The sequence below is a fragment of the Ranitomeya imitator genome, chromosome 8 (assembly GCF_032444005.1).
Source record: "Ranitomeya imitator isolate aRanImi1 chromosome 8, aRanImi1.pri, whole genome shotgun sequence".
NCBI lineage: Eukaryota > Metazoa > Chordata > Amphibia > Anura > Dendrobatidae > Ranitomeya > Ranitomeya imitator.
The window spans coordinates 172,809,212-172,825,092 of record NC_091289.1 but is presented as its reverse complement, the minus strand read 5'-3'; the positions used below and the strand labels follow the sequence as shown (position 1 = coordinate 172,825,092).

General features: G+C 42.1%; 1 protein-coding gene across 1 annotated transcript in view; it reads left to right on the top strand.

Annotated features, from left to right (window-relative positions):
- The first annotated feature begins 4,741 nt into the window (after window positions 1–4,741).
- ZFYVE9 (zinc finger FYVE-type containing 9) overlaps window positions 4,742–15,881 on the top strand; it is a 48,361-nt gene continuing 37,221 nt past the window's right edge. Inside the window, exon 1 of the mRNA XM_069737907.1 lies at window positions 4,742–4,968. The gene's annotated coding sequence lies outside the window, so the exon portion shown is untranslated. The remainder of the gene's footprint in view (window positions 4,969–15,881) is intronic.

Sequence of the window (15,881 nt, the reverse complement as noted above, 5' to 3'; positions counted from 1 at the left end):
AAATTAATTACCCACCAATGTGATATAATGTGAGTTTCAGTTTTTGTATTTTAGATCTGAAATAAATTAGCTTAGTGGAGTGATCTCTCTTTTTTCCTGTGGAGTCTAAGAAGATGTGTTCCATTGTAGCAGGCCGGGAACATATGTTGCAGATGTCATATTTCACACAACACTGAGATTCCACGATCACTCACTGTAGACGATCCGGCTCTTCCCTCTGACTAATTAGTTCCAATATTAGAGAACTGTGCCAGATCTGTGACATTTTCTAAGGAGTCTATGGAGAGACTTTATACAAGCCAGCATGTTGTGCCACAGAAGCCTGATTAATTCTCAATGCAGTGACTATTTTACTTTTTTTTTTTTAAATATGATCTTTACAATTTAAAGGGAACCTGTCAGCAGGATTGTGCACAGTAACCTACAGACAGTGTCAGGTCGGCGACGTTATACTGATTACAATGATTCCTTTGTTGATGAAATCCATCTTGTGGTTGTTTTCTAATCCTTATTTCCAGCTTTGAGTTAATGATATGCTCGTGCCCCCGGGGCGGCCTGTGGGGGTCTTCATGTGGTGCTCTGATTAGGTATTCATATATATGGCTTCTCACAGGTCACTGATCCCTCTCTGCGATCTCCGAGAGCCGCTATTGCACAGGCGTGGGCGGCGCTATCTTGGAGGAGGATTTTTTTTTTTTTTATTCTCCAGCAAGATGGCACCAGCGGCCCTGTGCAATAGTATCTATCGGATCTGTAGGATCGGATCTGTAGGACAAGCCTACAGCCTGCAGTGATCCTCAACCTACTGAACAGCCGCACAGCCAGCTCTTCCCTCTCCTAGTGTATCCTCACCCACCCCCTGCAGACTGTGAGCCCTCGCGGGCAGGGTCCTCCCTCCTTATGTACTCGTGTGCCTTGTTATCTGCTCATGTTTAATGTATTTGTCTATTTGCCCCGTATTCACATGTAAAGCGCCATAGAATAAATGGCGCTATAAAAATGTATAATAATAATAATCTCTAGCCACACAGATAGCTGCCACTGCGCAGGAGCGGCAAGTGCCATTTTCATATTGATTTTTTTTTTTTAAACTTGCTCAATAACATTAAGAATACTTATTAACTGGACACTAAACATGCGACTATGCTGCAGCGCAGGTGACATGGCCGGCACCTGCCTACAGAAGCGATTTTTGTGTTTTTCCTCAGTATGTATTGATATTCATTATGTAAACTACGGGGGCCGGACAGTGAGGAATCAGTGATCTGTCAGCAGTCTGCATTATGAATACCTAATCAGAGCACCACATGAAGACCCCCCTCTCATGGGGTTACCGCAACAGTGTGGAGTCAGAGAACCGCAGCGTCTGATTGCTTCTACTCCGGCACTGAGAAGATTCACATCTCCGTCATATTAAATGTGTTTATTCCTTCTGGCAGAACAGGGGTTAATCGGCCATGTTGGAAATCCCTGTGCTCAGTTGAGCTCGGTTAGCGGCTTTTCCCTTTTATAATCTGGGCTCTGTTACTAATCCTTGTCAGAGATAGCATTTGCTGCATGGCAAATGGAGGGAAAAGAGTTGGTATGAGGAGAGTTGGAGGAGTTATTGGAGACTGTTGCTTTGTTTATATGCGTGGTAATTCCTTATCCTTCCCTATTTCGTTTTTTTCCCCCTTTCCTGCACTCCCCGGTGCATTCCTCTGTTACATGTGAGTGAATATTTTGTATGCCTGGAGTTTTCTGTTAACCCTTGTCTGTGTTGCCTTGTCGGTTGGTGTACTATAGTGCAGAGTACCGTCCCCTCTTCCCTGGGTGCGGGAAGAGAACAGTCAGAGGGATAACTCAGGAGATAAGGCAAGGGCGGAGGCCCTGGCATCTTTGCAATCTGAATCATCCTGGGGAGCAGGGCGAGCTAGGGCGCCCCCTAGTGTTAGCTGTGTTGTGAACCCCCCTGCAGGCCCACCCTGGTGCACGAGCATATCATTAACACAAAGCTGAAAATAAAGATTAAACAACAACCACAAGATGGATTTCATCAACAGGTATAATTGTAATCAGTATAACGGCGCCGACCTGACACTGTAGGTTACTGTGCACAATCCTGCTGACGGGTTCCCTTTAAAGTGGTTTCTACGGGACTTTAAAGAAGCACTTCTCCTCCTCCCATCAAGATTTTTATCCTCTTAATATACTGCAGCCATCATGTTATACAGCGCTGTGTACACACAATGGTTAATTTTGCCTTTTTACCCAGCTAATTCTTGTTTGCTCTATGTAGAAACAGGAAGTCTCTTGTCCCTGCATTTATCATTCCCCTCTTCCCTTCCTGATCAAGATTCTCCCCTTACCAGGGACTTTTGCAGTGACCTATGACTCATACAGAGAAAATTGACCTCCTGTTTCTACAAAGAGCTTAGAAGGATTCAGCTAGTCAGTTTTTAATCACATGATGTGACAGAGTTAATGGAAAAAAAAGAAGAAATGCAGGGACTAGAGACTTCCTCTTTTCTTCTTGCAGAGAAAGAGAAGAATTATCTGGGTAGAAAGGCAAAATGAGCAATTGTATGTACACAGTGCTGTATAATATGATGACTGCGATATATTGAGGATAAAAAATTTTAGAGGATGAGGATTGCTCCTTTAACATTGATGGCCTAGCCTTAGCATTTTTTTTCCCTCAAGACCAGTGATTCTAGGGAAAAATTTCTCTGGACACAAGGGGGTAGATATATTAAAGCAGTTGTCCCATCTCAGAAAACATTCTATAAACTTCGGTAGTTATAAAAATAGACTAATACACTCCTGAGTCTCAGCGCTGAGTCCCCGCCACTGCCCTGATCTCTGTTGTTTAGCTGCAGCGGTGACATGTAGCCAGCGCTGCAGCTAATCACAAAGCTCAGCAGCTCTGCTTATGTAGTAACAGAGATCAGGCAGAGGTGGAGACTCGGGAAGGTAAGGAAAACTCAGTCTAGTGTAATGATCAAAGCTTATACCCAAGAGTGTTCTAGACGACCCCTATAAGATGAGTATTTCATCAAATAATCTTATAAAGGCTGTGTCCGTATCAGAACTTATCAGAGATGAGGGAATCCATGTGTAGGACTCTAGCCAAGTGGCCACCTTAGTAGTCCGTGGCTGCCAGATGGACACCCTGCTAGAAGTCTCCTACCTGCCGACATCCCCGGTATCCATCTCTCTATCTTTCACTCTCAATATATATCCATCTCTTTATCCATCTATCTATCCATCACTCTATCCCCCTCTCTCTATCCTTCTCTTTCTCTCTATCCATCTCTCCTTCTCTATCCCTCTCTCTATCCCTCTATCTCTATCCTCTCTATCTATCCCTGTTTCTATCTCTATTCCTCTCTATCCCTCTCTCTATATCTCTCTCTATCCCTCTTTCTCTATCCACCTCTCTCTCCCCTCTATCCCTCTCTTTCTATCTCTATCCATATCTCTCTGTCCATCTCTTTCTCTATCCCTCTTTTTCCCTCTCTTTCTCTATCACTCTTTCTCTCTCTATCCTCCTTTCTCTATCCTTCTCTATCTGTATCCATCTCTCTATCCATCTCTCTTTCTCTTTCCCTCTCCTCTGTATCCCCCTCTCTGTCCCTCTATCCCTTTTTCTCTGTCCCCCTCTCTCTATCCCTCTCTATTCCGCTCCTCTGTATCCCCCTCTCTCTATCCCTCTTTTTCTCTGTCCCCCTCTCTCTATCCCTCTCTGTTCCGCTCCTCTGTATCCCCCTCTCTCTCTATCCCTCTCTCTCTGTCCCCCTCTCTCTCTATCCCGCTCCTCTGTATCCCCCTCTCTCTATCCCTCTTTTTCTCTGTCCCCCTCTCTCTCTATCCCTCTCTATTCCGCTCCTCTGTATCCCCCTCTCTCTCTATCCCTCTCTCTCTGTCCCCCTCTCTCTCTATTCCGCTCCTCTGTATCCCCCTCTCTCTATCCCTCTTTTTCTCTGTCCCCCTCTCTCTCTATCCCTCTCTATTCCGCTCCTCTGTATCCCCCTCTCTCTCTATCCCTCTCTCTCTATCCCTCTTTTTCTCTGTCCCCCTCTCTCTATCCCGCTCCTCTGTATCCCCCTCTCTCTATCCCTCTTTTTCTCTGTCCCCCTCTCTATCCCTCTCTATTCCGCTCCTCTGTATCCCCCTCTCTCTCTGTCCCCCTCTCTCTCTATCCCTCTCTATTCCGCTCCTCTGTATCCCCCTCTCTCTATCCCTCTTTTTCTCTGTCCCCCTCTCTATCCCTCTCTATTCCGCTCCTCTGTATCCCCCTCTCTCTCTGTCCCCCTCTCTCTCTATCCCTCTCTATTCCGCTCCTCTGTATCCCCCTCTCTCTCTGTCCCCCTCTCTCTCTATCCCTCTCTATTCCGCTCCTCTGTATCCCCCTCTCTCTCTATCCCTCTCTCTCTATCCCTCTTTTTCTCTGTCCCCCTCTCTCTATCCCGCTCCTCTGTATCCCCCTCTCTCTATCCCTCTTTTTCTCTGTCCCCCTCTCTATTCCGCTCCTCTGTATCCCCCTCTCTCTCTGTCCCCCTCTCTCTCTATCCCTCTCTATTCCGCTCCTCTGTATCCCCCTCTCTCTCTAGCCCTCTCCTTCGCTCTATCCATGTCTCTCTCCGTTATCTCTCTATCCATCACCTCCTCCCTGAGCCCTGGCTTGCACTTGCCTCTCCTCCCAGGCAGGGGGCGCTGTGTTCCCGGCGCAGCTCTCCGTCCTCTCTCCCTGCCTCCTCTTGTCTCGTCGGGCCGGACATGGCAGTGACAGCAGCAGAGCTGGGGCCGCACGGAGCCGGGCCGCAGACCAGGCAGGAACCCGACGTCGGGGACATTACCAGGCCGGGGAAGAGGACGATGCCCGGGGCCGGCGCCTCCGCGCCAAGCGGCTGCTATTAGAAGACACGGGGGTGCGGAGCTGCTGACGCCGGGAGCCTGTGCCGCCTGCTCGGCATGAGGAGCCCCCCGGTAAGTGCAGAGACCGGCGGAGCGTCACAGTCCGGGGGAGACGGGGCCTGAGAGCCCGCGGCCCCGCAACGTGTGTACGTGTGTGATGTATGTATGTGTGTGATATATGTATGTACGTGTGTGATGTATGTATGTGATATATGTATATATATGTGTGTGATGTATGTATGTGTGTGATATATGTATGTACGTGTGTGATGTATGTATATATATATGTGTGTGTGTGTGTGATGTATGTATGTGTGTGATATATGTATGTATATATGTGTGTGTGTGATATATGTATGTACGTGTGTGATATATGTACGTGTGTGATGTATGTATGTACGTGTGTGATGTATGTATGTATGTACGTGTGTGATGTATGTATGTATGTACGTGTGTGATGTATGTATGTACGTGTGTGATGTATGTATGTACGTGTGTGATGTATGTATGTATGTACGTGTGTGATGTATGTATGTATGTACGTGTGTGATGTATGTATGTACGTGTGTGATGTATGTATGTACGTGTGTGATGTATGTATGTACGTGTGTGATATATATATGTGTGTGTGTGTGTGTGTGTGATGTATGTATGTGTGATGTATGTATGTGTGTGATATATATATATATGTACGTGTGTGATATATGTATGTACGTGTGTGATATATGTGTGTGATATGTGTGTGATATATGTGTGTATGTGTGTGATATATGTGTGTGATATATGTATGTACGTGTGTGATATATGTGTGTGATATGTGTGTGATATATGTGTGTGATATATGTGTGTACGTGTGTGATGTATGTGTGTGATATATGTACGTGTGTGATATATGTATGTACGTGTGTGGTATATGTATGTGTGTACGTGTGTGATATATGTATGTACGTGTGTGATGTATGTATGTACGTGTGTGATATATATATATGTGTGTGTGTGTGTGTGATGTATGTATGTGTGATGTATGTATGTGTGTGATATATATATATATATGTACGTGTGTGATATATGTGTGTGATATGTGTGTGATATATGTGTGTATGTGTGTGATATATGTGTGTGATATATGTATGTACGTGTGTGGTATATGTATGTGTGTACGTGTGTGATATATGTATGTACGTGTGTGATATATGTGTGTACGTGTGTGATGTATGTGTGTACATGTGTGCTATATGTGTGTACGTGTGTGATGTATGTGTGTACGTGTGTGATGTATGTGTGTACGTGTGTGATGTATGTGTGTACGTGTGTGATGTATGTGTGTACGTGTGTGATGTATGTGTGTACGTGTGTGATGTATGTGTGTACGTGTGTGATGTATGTGTGTACGTGTGTGATGTATGTGTGTACGTGTGTGATATGTGTACGTGTGTGATATGTGTGTACGTGTGTGATGTATGTGTGTACGTGTGTGATGTATGTGTGTGATGTATGTATGTATGTGTGTGATGTATGTACGTACGTACGTGTGTGTGATATATATGTACAGTATGTATGTGTGTGATGTATGTACGTGTGTGATGTATGTACGTGTGTGATGTATGTACGTGTGTGATGTATGTACGTGTGTGATGTATGTACGTGTGTGATGTATGTACGTGTGTGATATATGTACGTGTGTGATATATGTACGTGTGTGATATATGTACGTGTGTGATATATGTACGTGTGTGATATATGTACGTGTGTGATATATGTACGTGTGTGATATATGTACGTGTGTGATATATGTACGTGTGTGTGATGTGTATGTATGTACGTGTGATGTGTATGTATGTGTGTGATGTGTATGTATGTGTGTGATGTGTATGTATGTGTAAGTGTGTGTGATGTATATGTGTGTGTGTGTGTGATGTATATGTAAGTGTGTGTGTGATGTATATGTGTGTGTGATGTATATGTGTGTGTGATGTATATGTGTGTGTGATGTATATGTGTGTGTGTGTGTGTGTGATGTATGTGTGTGTGATGTGTATGTATGTGTGTGTGTTGTATATGTATGTGTGTGATGTATATGCATGTATGTGTGTGATGTATATGCATGTATGTGTGTGATGTATATGTATGTGTGTGATGTATATGCATGTATGTGTGTGATGTATATGCATGTATGTGTGTGATGTATATGCATGTATGTGTGTGATGTATATGTATGTATGTGTGTGATGTATATGTGTGTGTGTGATGTATATGTGTGTATGTGTGTGTGTGATGTATATGTATGTGTGTGATGTGTATGTGTGTGTGATGTGTGTGTGTGATGTATATGTATGTGTGTTATGTATATGTGTGTGTGTGATGTATATGTGTGTGATGTATGTGTGTGTGATGTATATGTGTGTGTGTGATGTATATGTGTGTGTGATGTATGTATATGTGTGTGTGATGTATGTGTGTGTGTGTGTGAGATGTATGTGTGTGTGATGTGTATGTATGTGTGTGTGTGTTGTATATGCATGTGTGTGTGTGATGTATATGTATGTATGTGTGTGATGTATATGTATGTGTGTGATGTATATGCATGTATGTGTGTGATGTATATGTATGTGTGTGTGTGATGTATATGTATGTGTGTGATGTGTATGTGTGTGTGATGTGTGTGTGTGATGTATATGTATGTGTGTTATGTATATGTGTGTGTGATGTATATGTGTGTGATGTATGTGTGTGTGTGTGTGATATGTGTGTACGTGTGTGATGTGTGTACGTGTGTGTGTACGGATGTGTGTACGTGTGATGTGTGTGTGATGTGTGTACAGATGTGTGTACGTGTGTGTGTGATGTGTGTGTGTACGTGTGATGTGTGTACGTGTGATGTGTGTACGTGTGATGTGTGTACGGATGTGTGTACGTGTGATGTGTGTACGTGTGTGTGTACGTGTGTGTGTACGGATGTGTGTACGTGTGATGTGTGTGTGATGTGTACGGATGTGTGTACGGATGTGTGTACGTGTGTGTGTGATGTGTGTACGTGTGTGATGTGTGTACGTGTGTGACGGGTGTACGTGTGTGATATATGTATGTACGTGTGTGTGATATATGTATGTACGTGTGTGTGATATATGTATGTACATGTGTGATATATGTATGTACGTGTGTGTGATATATGTATGTACGTGTGTGATATATGTATGTACGTGTGTGATATATGTATGTACGTGTGTGTGATATATGTATGTACGTGTGTGTGATATATGTATGTACGTGTGTGTGATGTATGTACGTGTGTGATATATGTACGTACGTGTGTGATATATGTATGTACGTGTGTGTGATATATGTATGTACGTGTGTGTGATATATGTATGTACGTGTGTGTGATATATGTATGTACGTGTGTGTGATATATGTATGTACGTGTGTGTGATATATGTATGTACGTGTGTGATATATGTATGTACGTGTGTGTGATATATGTATGTACGTGTGTGTGATATATGTATGTACGTGTGTGATATATGTATGTACGTGTGTGATATATGTATGTACGTGTGTGATATATGTATGTACGTGTGTGTGATATATGTATGTACGTGTGTGTGATATATGTATGTACGTGTGTGTGATATATGTATGTACGTGTGTGTGATATATGTATGTACGTGTGTGATATATGTATGTACGTGTGTGTGATATATGTATGTACGTGTGTGTGATATATGTATGTACGTGTGTGTGATATATGTATGTACGTGTGTGTGATATATGTATGTACGTGTGTGATATATGTATGTACGTGTGTGTGATATATGTATGTACGTGTGTGTGATATATGTATGTACGTGTGTGATATATGTATGTACGTGTGTGATATATGTATGTACGTGTGTGTGATATATGTATGTACGTGTGTGTGATATATGTATGTACGTGTGTGTGATATATGTATGTACGTGTGTGTGATATATGTATGTACGTGTGTGTGATATATGTATGTACGTGTGTGTGATATATGTATGTACGTGTGTGTGATATATGTATGTACGTGTGTGATATATGTATGTACGTGTGTGTGATGTATGTATGTGCGTGTGTGTGATATATGTATGTACGTGTGTGATATATGTATGTACGTGTGTGTGATATATGTATGTACGTGTGTGATATATGTATGTACGTGTGTGTGATATATGTATGTACGTGTGTGTGATATATGTATGTACGTGTGTGATGTATGTATGTGCGTGTGTGTGATATATGTATGTACATATGTGATATATGTATGTACGTGTGTGTGATATATGTATGTACGTGTGTGATATATGTATGTACGTGTGTGTGATATATGTATGTACGTGTGTGTGATATATGTATGTACGTGTGTGATATATGTATGTACGTGTGTGTGATATATGTATGTATGTGTGTGATGTATGTATGTGCGTGTGTGATGTACAGGGATGTATGTAGGTCACACACAGGCCCGGCTGCAGCTTTATATGGGGCCCATGGGCATCTTAGTCCCAGCAGCTCCCTCTCCTGATTAGATTTTTTTTCTCTTAGTCTTTTTTCTTTTTTTTTTTTCTATTCACAGAATGTTGAAAAAAAGTTTAAAAAGTCTGAATAAAAGAAACCCTCCCACACCCTTTGTTATTGCCGGATGTGTAACTGCCCAAACTTATAAAATATGATATGTCTCCCATGTGATAAATGCCCCCCCCCAAAAAAAAAAAAAAAAAAAATAGAATACTTTTTTTTTTTCTCAGTTCACCTCCCAAAATAATGGAACAGACGCCGAAAAGTTGTACGGGCACCAAAATGGCGATGACGAAATCTACAGCTTCTCGTAAAAAAAAAAAAAGTGCTGATGCAGCTCTACAAACCAAGCGGGAAAAGAATAGTATAAGGGTATGTGTCTGCATTCAGGATTGCATCAGGATTTGGTTAGGATTTTATGCAGGTAAAATCCTGACCAAATCTGCACCTGAGGTCACTGGCAGGTCACCTGCGTTGTCCTTGCGTTTTTTCTGCAATGTAAGGACATGCTACATTCTTAAAAGACGCGCCGCATGTGCGTTTTCGCGGCTATGCCGCATGCATCTTTTAATGCATAGTAGAGACGGGATTTCATGAAATCCCCTCCACTATGCTGTAACCTCTGGACGCTGCATTTTTGACGCTGTGGCTCAACGCAGTGTCAAAAACGCAGCGTTTCCTGAACGTGGAAACATACCCTAAAACTTTGTTCACATGTTGCGTTTTTGCTTCGTTTTTTTTTTCTGCAGGCAAAGTCTGCTCTCTTGGCAGTAAAGAAGCTGCGTTTTTTCTGCGTTTTTGTTGTCTCTTGTGTATGCTGGTAAAGTTTAGTTCCCCCCCCCAAAAAATGATGCAACATTCTTAAAGTTTTTGCATTAAAAGCGCATCAAAACCTGGTACCTGCGTTTTTTTGCTTTGTTTTTCCAACTTACCCATTGTTTCCTATGGGTGAAAAAAACACTGCAAAAACGCTGATAGAAGTGATGGACTGCAGTTTGCAAAAACGCAGCAGTTTCACAAATCAGTCAGGAAAATAAAGCCAATGTTTTGTTTAGCAGTGATTTTTTTTTTTTTTTTACCAGACTTTGTTGGTAGTGTAAAACGCAGCCTAAAATTTGCATAAAAAGGAGCAACCCCCCCTGCAAAGTGTGAACCTAGCCTATGAGTGCAATTATTCCAGCATATTGTGATCACGTGTGCAGGTTCCTCTTGTGGAATAAAAAATAAAATAAAAAAAAATTAGTTATTAGTAATTAAAAGTGTGAAAAATGAGAAATAGTAGGTGACTGTATGTAAATACACATTATTTTTTTAAATTTTTTTTTTTATTGGTTCCTCTAGTGATCATCACTTTCACAATAGACTGCAATACTATATGGCGGTGTATTGTAAAATACACCTAGGTGTGCAAACATAAGAGACAAGGGGGAGGGATCCTATACTAGGCTCCTGACTGCCATGAAAAGGCCAAAACATTGTACATACATTACAATACTTGTACTGACTTCCTGCCTGTTTTAGGCTATGTGCACACGATGCAGATTTTTTTTCCGTGCAGAAACGCCGCAGATCCGCAAGTGATTTACAGTACAATGTAAATCAAAGGAAAAAAAAAACCGCTATGCTAATGGTGCGGAAAATTCCGCACGGAAATGCTGCGGATTAAAAGAAGAAGCATGTCACTTCTTTTGTGCGGATCTGCAGCATTTTTGTACCCATTCCATTATGGAAATCCGCAGGGGTAAAAACGCAAGAAATCCGCATCAAATCCGCACAAAAAACGCATCAAATCCGCACCTGCGTTTTCTGCCAGGAGATGCAGAATCCGCACAAAAAATTCCAGAGGCAAATCCGCAACGTGTGCACATAGCCTTGGGGTATGTGCACACGTCAGAAATTTCCTGACAAAAAACAGACTTGTTCCGCAGGAAATCCACACTCGTTTTTTTTTTTTGTGCCTTTTTTTTGCGGATTTTTCACGTTTTTGTTCCGGAGCTTCCCCAATTGAATAATATAGTGGGAAAAATGTGAAAAATCTGCAAAATTAATGAACATGCTGCGTTTTTTTCCTGCGTTTTTTTTTTTTTTTTCAGCGTATTTGCATCATTTTTTTTCACCCGTAGGAAGCAATAAGTAAGTGCAAAAATGCAGGTATCAGGGTTTGCCGCATTTTTGGCGCAAAAGCCTTAAGGAAGTTGCATCGTGATTTTTTTTTTTTTTTTCTTTTTTGGGGGAAGGGGCACTAAACTTTGTCAGCATTCACAAGAGACAACAAAAACGCAGCAAAACCTGCGTAAAAAAAAAAACCCCAAACATTTGCATTGCCGTCAATGAAAGAGGGCATTTGTCCTTGTACCCATCTCCTTCCATTGATGTCTATGGCAGATATGAAGGAGCTGAGTGACTTTTGCTCAATGTGTCCCCCTTTTCCCCAAAATTCTGGATTTAGCTACTTTCTATCGTTCCCATGGGTGCCAGAGTACTCCTGTTCTGTTAAAATAGGGACAAACTTTTGTCACACTGCCTCCTTACTGTCTTGTGACTTGCAAGCTGTTTTTCTTTTTTTTTTTTTCTTTCTTTCTTTTCTCATCCTACCACTTTAACTTCAAACCACTTAGGGAATGTTCACACATTGCAGAAATTTGTTTTCTGCACCAAAACCAGAGTGGTGGTAGAAAAAAAAGTGTGTATTTGCAGCATTTTTATTTGCATTTTTGCACTTTATTCACTTTAATGGTTGAAAACGCAGCAAAAAAAACGCTAAAGAATTGCCACGCCGCGTCTTGCTAGGGCTGAAATTATGCACAGAGAAAAATGACCTTCTGTGTGGTTTTTAAACATTGCTTCTTTATTTTTTTCCATTACTTCAATAGAGGATCTCAGTTTGTACATCAACAATCTAGTGCATAACGTGCTTTATTTATTTTTTATGCGTTTTGCATGCATTTCTGCGCCATAAAATGCAGGTGTAGCTTTCTGTATGAAGGATGTGATCCCAGAGCAGCAAGAAGAATCCTAAAAAATGCCGTTCAAAAAAAAAAAAAAAAAAAAGATAAAAAGAATTAATCAAACCTGGTGAAAAAAAACCAAAACACTAAAATCTGCAGTAATTGATGTGGAATTTACTTAGATATTTTTGTATTTATATGTATGCAAAATAGACAGTTTTTATCTCGAGCATCATCCATTTTGCCTTCGCGTTTTTTTTTTTTTTCTCGTCTCTTTTTAAAAAATTAAGGGACATATCCGATCTTGTATTTATCTGTTGATTGTTAGCAATGGATCAGTTAAAAACAGACAAATCTGAGATGGAATATTAAAGGGAAAAGTCTTTTGAACCCAGGACCCCAGCGCTCCAAGGCTGCAATGCTAACCACTGAGCCACCATGCTGCCCCTTTACTGCTGGATCCCCCTCCTAGATCCCTCGTGGCAGTAGTCCCAGCCGGCTGGTATTGTTGGCACAGGATGCTATGGGGTGGAGAGTATAATGGCTTCCTCAATGCATTAACTAAACATCAGAATTCGGAAGCTTCAGCCATTGATGAAGCCTTAGAACACTATTTCCTCTGGTTATTTACTGGTAGATCCGTCTCCACTTGTAACATGTGATGGTCACACACAAGTGTTATTGCATTTTATTTATTTTTTTGCATTGCAAATAATGATGGGCTTAGGGTGTGCCAGGCCGAACGTGTGATCCATTCCCTGGTGCTGGCATGTGTTGTAAACCTTGTTATTGCTTCATCTTGGCTCCCGTCAGTCTTCTGGTTTTTTTAATTAAAATCCGTAACGCGTGCCAATGCTAAACTCGGCAGATGTTGATATTAGCGCAGACTCTGTGCCTTTCAATGTCACAAAGAAGGTACTTTTTATCAGGCTGGCACAATTAGAGATAAAATGGGTTGTGGTAAGGTGGCACCTAACAGCGAATAATCCGACCTGATCCTGTACAAAAGCGAAAAGATATTAATGATGTACAGCATTTAAAAGGAATGTGTAACCAAGTTCATGCTATGTAATCTGAGAGGACAGAGACTCTGATTACTGTCCGCGTTTTTACTGTTTCAATAAAATTAGTGTTTTATCAGCAGGAGATTATCACTACAGGACTAGGTGTCACGTGCCTCCTAGTCCAACCACACCCCCCAGCACTGATTGGCTGCTTTTCAGTGTTCACGGAAAGAAGCCAATCAGTGATGTGGGCGGGGTTACAAGGCTCAGCTTTCAGAGCACTGCTAGATCTGCAGCAGAGAAAACTGTGATTGTATTACAATGGCTGCACCCAGTAAACGAAGTGATATATCGCTGGAATCAGGGTCTCTGGGCCTACATCATGCAGCTGTCGGATTAGATAAAGGAAATCTGTCTGCAGGTTTTTGTTAAGAAGTAACCCTAATACCACTGCTGAGGATCTTGGCTGCACCCATAAGTCCTGTAGGGGCTGATATCCACTTTTAATTTTGTCTTATAAGTAATAAAAATTGTTAGAAATGGTAAAAAAATATTGTTACAATTTTCTTTAACGTCGTCCATACACGCTGACCGTCTTATGTATGTCAATGTGTCCTGACGCTTCACCGATGCCCAATGCTAGAGGACAGAAAGATCAGACATGTTGGCTTTCACTCTGCCCAATCCTTTAACCTGTGTTTATTTGGGGAAGGGGGAGTGAGGTTCGATTGTCAGCCGTAAAGCAATCAAAGGTACACGGTTATATTCCATAGTGGGAATATGCAGACGTCTGAATGATCCCCAAGGTGCAGAATTTATCTTCCCGGAAACTTCCAGTGGAGGTTTCCTCATTGGAGCTTGTTGAGGATTTGTCCTGACCGTATAATTTATACAGTTGGGGAGCGGAGGAGATTATGGTCGGTGCATGTGGCCGGGCCCATAATAAATAGTCAGCCAATATAGAAGCCATGATGTGTTCGTGCAGACATTGCATTATTTAGCAGGCAGCGCCTGTGTTGTGGGCAGTGTCGGTGCGCCTCACCATTAATGAATAACACACGCATGACAACTTTCTGTAGGTCATTGTTTGCATGAGGTCATCATTACGCGGGAGGGCCGCCGCTTCTGGGTGGCTCTGATTGTTCTTCCGGACCCTTAGGTTGGGTTGGATAAATCTCCTCTGATTACAGGGACTGTGATCTATGAAACGTGTGATGTTCTGCAGCAGCTCTGTGATCAGACCGCTCATTCAGCCGCACAGCTGCACCCTGCCTGCAATTATGTAGAGGCGACATCCAGGACTTTACATCCACTGCACCACGTTGTGTCCTGCACTGTAGGGATCTTATGGCCGCCGTGGGCCTTGTCCAGAAATGTCCGCATCCACATTGTACCAATTCGTCTCTGTGATCTCTGAGGATTTATTGGCCTCTTTTCTTTTGTGCTGTGGCCAATATAATAAAGGTTTTTGAGCTGATTCCATCATGATCAAACCTTTTACCAGTCCTTTAAAGAGAAGGTATCTTCAGCAAAAGACTTTATATTTCTGACTTAATTATTATTTTTTTTAAGTCAGAAAATGACATAAGACAAAAAACATAATTTTTTTTCTTAATTACCGGTAATTTTCAGACTTAAAAAATAAGAAGAATTAAGTTTTTTTCATAAATCATTTTCTGACGATACCTTGACCTTTTAAAGAATCTGTTCTACACTCACTCACTCACACCCATATACACTCACTCACTCACTCACCCACTCCCATATACACAAACACATACACACACTCACTCACCCACTCACTCACTCACTCACTCACTCACTCACTCACTCACTCACTCACCCACTCACTCACCCACACCCATATACACAAACACATACACACACTCACTCACCCACTCACTCACTCACTCACCCACTCACTCACCCACACCCATATACACAAACACACACTCACTCACCCACTCACTCACCCACTCACTCACTCACCCACACCCATATACACAAACACATACACACACTCACTCACCCACTCACTCACTCACTCACCCACTCACCCACACCCATATACACAAACACATACAGACACTCACTCACCCACTCACTCACCCACCCACTCACCCACACCCATATACACAAACACATACAGACACTCACTCACTCACCCACCCACTCACTCACTCACCCACTCACTCACCCACCCACTCACCCACACCCATATACACAAACACATACACACACTCACCCACACCTATATACACACACACACATATACACACACACACATACACCCACACCCATATATATATACACACACACACACACACACACACACACACACACTCACCCACACCCATACACACACACACATATACACATACACCCACACCCATATACACACATACACACACACATACACACGCACACACACATATACACATACACTCACACATACACCCACACACATATATACACACACACACACACATACATG